Below are 6301 nucleotides of genomic sequence, written 5' to 3'. Positions count from 1 at the left end.
GCTTTCTCTCTATTTCCACTTTCCAATGTTTAAACATCATTAAGGTATACATTTATTAAATCACAGTTAGAACCATTCCAATGATAACAATGTGGGAGGCAATCCTTAGCCATGGGTAAATTTATACATTTGTACCTCAGTCCCAAATATCATCCCACTAATTGGTTCCTTAATTTCTTTAATATCCATCCCAATCTCTCCAGTGTGCTGAATGACCTTGATGAATGTACTGTGGGCCTTAATTAGCTGCTTCTTAATCTATTGCGAGTTCTTGGGTAGGAGCTTGACTTCAGTAAGATACTTTTGATATTATTTGCCCAGATCTTCCTTTATTCCCTCAGGAACATCCATAGTGATTTTGTCCTGTTTTTTTCAAGGTTAACCCATTCATGTTGGGATAATTCTAAGGGTTAGCAGCGGTCATTGAAGAAACAGAAGGGATGGTTGAAAGGATGGCTGGGATGGTTAGAGGCAATGTAAAGCAGATTGCCACTCACCTATCAGATTCCCCAGGCTTCACATTAGGTCTACTCTCCCCTGAGCCATTTTCCTTTTTCTGGGCAGGCCCATCATAAGAATGCCTGAAGTATCCTAAAAAGGGCACCCTGAAAACTCTGAGGTCTCCTGGTTTTCAGTATATAATCTTGTAATTGGGATTCCAACCTTCCCTCCACCATCCCTGACCCAACTTTGAGCTCTTTACACACTGGATTTCATCTTCATGAGTGCATTTACTACATTGTGCTTCTATGCCAGGATACACTGGGATTGTCCCATCTTCGACACATGACTCCACAGTTATATACCATTTCTGCTTCTTGAACTGCTCTGACACCAATCAGTATCCTGTATGTTATCAATATGATCAATGGCTTCACTTTCCAGATGATCATTTATTTGTAAAACACGAGTAATTTCTGCTCTTATTTACAGTTATTTTTTGGGTCAATAAGCCAGTAGCCTAATACTCCTTAGGTTTCTTTTTTCACTTGCATCTTTGGTGTTGGTTTTGTGATGGGGTCCCCTGATTATTTTCACTTGCTTGTTTCACTTGTGTTGATGATAGATAGATGGAGTTGGAGACAATGTCTCACATGCATCCTCCAGTATGTGGTGCTGATGATTACTCTGTCCACTGAGTAATTTTAATTGATTGACATGGAAACATCACACTTTGCCAGTGACCATTGAAGGACTTGCCTTATCCACCACCGAGTGGAGTCCAGTATATTTGGGGGACAGAGAGATCCTTGGTTAGTAAATCCTGAGCACAGCTTTCTGCCCTACACTGTATTCAATAGGGTTCACCTTGCCATCAAACTATGCTTTACTGCACTTCTTCCTCTGTCCCACCTTAACTGTAGCTGCCATTTACTCAGCCTGGATGTTGTACCACAGTTGTTGCAGAGCCTTTTCATGATGTCAGGTTCTGAGAAATCTAGTCCCAAGAGACCTTCAATCCCTCTCATTCCTGTCATCAAAACATGAGGGGTGAACTCAAGTCAAACTTGATACCATATTTCTGACCAGCATGTGGACAAAAGGTAGAACAGTATTCCATGTGGAATTGTTCTGTTGGACAGTTTTCCAAATCATGTTTTTCAGGGTTCTACTCATTCTTTCGATTTTGTCACTTGACTGTGGGTGGTACGCTATGTGGAATTTCTAGTTTATTCCCAATAAGGATATTACATTCTGCATGACATGGGCAGTGAAGTGAGTGTCTTGGTCAGACTCAATCCTGTGTGGGAGTCCCCATCTCGTAAGTACCTGCCGTACCAGTATATCGTTGTGGTTTTAGCTGTGTCAGTCCTGGTAGGAAAAGCTTCATCCCATTTACTAAACACATCAATGGTTACCAGCATGTAGTTGTATCCCCCCTTGCATTGTGGCAGAGGGACTAATGTAGTCTATCAGTAAGTTTGTCCAGGGTCCATTCACTAGTCTGGTACGCCGAAGTTATCCTTTATAAGTATAATGATCTGGGTTATTTTGGGCACAGCAAACAATCACCAACATTTTGCTTTATGTCCCTTTACAGCTATATGACTTGACCATGAGAAACAGTAGAACAAGATAAGGGTGTCTGGGAACAGCCATCCTGTGAAGAGACTGTATGATGAGGAAAAGTACGAAGAGGCATCCTTATCATAAGAACTCTCCAGCCTGATAAGGAAAGAAGATGTTTTGTTTATCCAGTCCTTGGATAAGTGACAACTTAAATTGATTGACTTCAGAATCATGAGAGTCCTGGGCTGGAGCAAGAACAAAGAAACCTTTAGAAGATTGGAGGAAAAATTGTATCAAAGAAGGGCAGTCTGAGACATCAGGAGACACTTGTGAACAACCATCGCAAGAAGGAGAGTCCTGAGTTCAGAATTCAGAGAAGACTACAACAGTGTTGCAGTGAATCTGGCCAGTTTTATCTCACACTGGTAGTATTTAAGTCCAAGCTGCAAGTCTTGTGATTTAATATGTGATAAGTTGGAACAGTAAATCAAATATGAAGTTGTTAGCTATCAGTGATACATGTACATACTTAAGTAACTCGAGTGCTAATAAAGATTAAGTTTTACTAAATCTTGGTTTAGAGTCACTTTGTTTGACGCATCAGTTGATAACCTATGGAGGTAATAGGATTAATTAACATTTTGGAGTCTCCAGTGGGAACAGTTGAGTGGTCAATTTTTGTGGTCCCACTGTTTCTGAATCACAGATGTGCGAAACAAAACAACAGGTACAGAGGAAGTAAATTCATCCAGGGGCAAGGGTACACTCTGCAAGTCACCTTGTGGTATTAGTTTATTATTGTCACTTGTACCGTGGTACAGTGAAAAACTTGTCTTGCATAATGATTGTACAGGTCAACTCATTACACAGTGCAGTTACATTGGGTTCGTACAGACTGCATTGATGTAGTATGGGTAAAAACAATAACAGTACAGAATAAAGTGTCTCAGGACTCATCTTGTGATTGACTCAGATGGACTGGGTAGGAATTTAGCGGGGGTATATGGTCACTAAGGATTTAAGAGTTTGTACACACACCCCCTGACTGCAGATCAGAACCACAGACCCCAACCCTGGTTGCCTCCCAAGCTCCTGGGTGGGATCCAGAAAAAGTATGGTAATGGGTGAGTGCCCACACTGGGAAAGGATGCTCCAGGAGTACTTGGATCATAAGTGGCCCATATGGATTTAGCACTTTGATAAAGCATTAGAGGGTCTGAGACCAGTTGGACAAAAGTGTTGGGAAGAGGCTCAGAAAGAACAGGCAAAACAGTCCTCTAAGCTTTGTAAGGCTACTTCAATGGCCAGTGGTATGACAGAGTTATGGAAGAAGGAAACTGAGATTTCAAAGTTAAAGCATGAATTAAAAGCTGTAAAACAAGAAGCACAAAAGAATCTGCTGCAGTGCAAACAGGAATTAGAAGCTGTAAAGCAAGAAGCGAGTAGGTTATGTGAGAAAGTAGCAGAGGAGGGACAAAAGAATCAGCAGCATGTGCTGCACATTCAAACGTAGCTTTAATAGGCTTACCAGAAGGCAGTGAGTGAGTGTGAGGCTGCCAATCAGGAGATTGCAGTGGGAGCAGAGGAATGTGCAAACTTCCAGGCAGCAGTGAAAAATAAGTGCAAGCCTGCTGATCATCTGAAGTGCCGACACAAAATTGACAAGTTAAAGGCACAGCTCTCAGTTCAAAGGGGTACGATGCACACCTTTGGAACTGCAGAACTAGTTGGAGGGGTGTGGGGGGAGAGATGGTGGAGTAGATTGGGGAGAATTGAATGAGGCAGCATGGAGGTATGGAGAGAGGGGGGAGCCAGAGAGGGATTTGAGATATCTGTCCCCTCGCCCCACCCGGGGCAAGGTGTATGGCATACTAACATCTGCACCCATTGAACCTGCTCCTGTGAATCCATTTACCACATGCTGAACAGACCCTGGGGCAAAGGAAGGCCAGGGGGAAAAAACATATAGCACACCATATACAGTGGCACAGTTGGCTAAAATAGATTAAGATTAAGATGTCTTTATTAGTCACATGTACATCAAAACACTAGTGAAATGCATCTCTGTGTAGAGTGTTCTGGGGGCAGCCTGCAAGTGTCGCCAGGCTTCTGGCACCAACATAGCATGCCCACAACTTCCTAACCTGTACATCTTTGGAATATGGGATGAAACCGGAGCACCCAGAGGAAACCCATGCAGTCATGGGGAGAATGTACAAACTCCTTACAGACAGCGGCGGGAATTGAACCCGGGTCGCCAGCGCTGTAATAGCATTATGCTAACTGCTACACCCTCTGCCAATCCCCATGATCTCTCTCAACGTGTCCGCCAGCAGAGGACCCAACTTGAGCTCGACAAAGAGGAGGAGAAGGAGAAACTGCTGCTGATGTGTCTGAACTCTGTTGTGCATTCAGCATTACCTGGTCCTCAGAATGCTGAGGGAGGTAGCCTGCAGGGCATTAAGGTGGCCATACTGATGGTGGTAAGGAGTGATGAAGGGGAACCCTTGGATGGTTTGAATAAGAGTAGACAGAAAAAAGGGGAACACCCCACAGCTTTTGCAAGCTGATTATGGGTACATTTTAATGGAGTGTACGGACCAGGTCTGGATCAACAACACTTACCAGATGGACCAGGACCCTGGATCAACAACACTTACCAGATGGACCAGGACCCTGGTAACCCATTCCACAGACTATAGTAAGCGAGCATGTGAAACTTTCAACCCGAGCGATCTGACACACACAGAGGTATGGGTATTGAGACATATGGTACGGGCTTGGGAAAAAGAGGATAGGAAGGCTGGGAAGTTAAAAACAAATAAGGAGGGAAGAATGAAGCTTATTAAGAGCCAAGACAAAGGTCTTGTGTGGGAAAACAAGGGAGGAGGCAGAGGATGAGGTGACAATGCTCATGGGGGCCCCACTTCCATGCAGATCACTGACAAGGAGGGGGCAAAATCAACGTCAGAATTCCAACCAGAATGAGGGTCCAGGATGGCAGGGTCAGTGTTACAATTGTGGCCAAAGGGGCCATTTTGCCGAGATCCCTGAGTGTGTGCACAAGAGCAGGGGCCAGGCACAGAACCAAGAAACTTAACACTGGAGGGACACGGAGAACCAGGACAGGCAACACTGCTGTAGTACCTGTTGCAGGGACAGACAGTGTTAACTCTTCCCATGCTCAACTCCCAGGCACAAGCCCAAAGCATGACGGCATCATACCTCTCCAATACGGGTGTGTAGCACCAAATTTTTAAAAAAATCCAAAATAGCCTTTATTCATCATAAAAAACAAACTATATACAACAATAAAACAGTGCAAACCTTTACATTCGTGTATGGATCAATGATTAGTGTTACCTTTTTATATATAAAAAACACAGCACCGATACCACTTGTGTGGCTCTGCTTTCACTGCGGAGAAAGAATATCATCAGTTCTGCCTTTGAATTGAATGTCAGGGGAGAGCGCGAACACAGTCCCCCACTACCACAAATCTTGTAGTCGAGTATCCCACATTTGGGGACATCGCAGGCATCAACACACTCAAAGTGCAATGGGATAGCCTCGTCCTGGGAGAACCTTTCTTTTATTCCAAAATAAATGTTATTCATAATTAAAAACAAACTATGTACAATTATAAAACACAATGCTTTGGGGATGGTGGAGGGGGCGGGGGTATGTGGGAGGCGAGTTACAGGAATTTGACGCAATGATGATGAAGGATTAATAATATATTTCTATGTCAGGATGGTGAGTGACAAAGGGAAACCTGTGGGTGTTGTCCTTGTCCTTCCTGCTGGTAGAGGTCATGGATTTGAGAAGTCTTGTCAGAGTCACCTGGGTGAATAACGACAGTGCATTTTGTAGATGCTACTGTGTGCCAAAGGTGAAAAAAATGAATGGTTAAGATGGTGGATGGAGAATCAAGTAAACAGACTATTGTGTCTTGAATGATATCAAGCTTCTTGAGAGTTGATGGAAGAGAGGACCCTTGCATCTTTTGCCAATCATTAGTGTTACCTTTTTATAAAAAAACACAGCACTGATGCCACTCGTGTGTCTCCCTGGGGTGATACCCCAATCCCAAATTCACACCACATAAGCTTGTGAATGGCGACCCATCGGGCCCACTCCATCTTGGATCCCCAGATGAACTGGAAGACGGCATGGGTGATTTCCAAGCCAGAGGAGCTGGGAATAGGCCACACCTGCACCAAGTACAGCAGTCCTGAGAGCACCTCACATCTGATGACCAAGTTCTTCCCAGTTATTGAGAGACAGTGCC

General features: G+C 43.9%; 1 pseudogene; it reads right to left on the bottom strand.

The window, feature by feature from the left end:
* Positions 1-5471: 5471 nt before the first annotated feature.
* LOC127579039 (uncharacterized) lies at positions 5472-5620 on the bottom strand (annotated as a pseudogene).
* Between the last annotated feature and the right edge of the window lie 681 nt (positions 5621-6301).

Source organism: Pristis pectinata, chromosome 1 (genome assembly GCF_009764475.1).
Source record: "Pristis pectinata isolate sPriPec2 chromosome 1, sPriPec2.1.pri, whole genome shotgun sequence".
Lineage (NCBI taxonomy): Eukaryota > Metazoa > Chordata > Chondrichthyes > Rhinopristiformes > Pristidae > Pristis > Pristis pectinata.
Note: the sequence above shows the minus strand (reverse complement) of the source record. Positions and strands in the feature narration are given on the sequence as shown.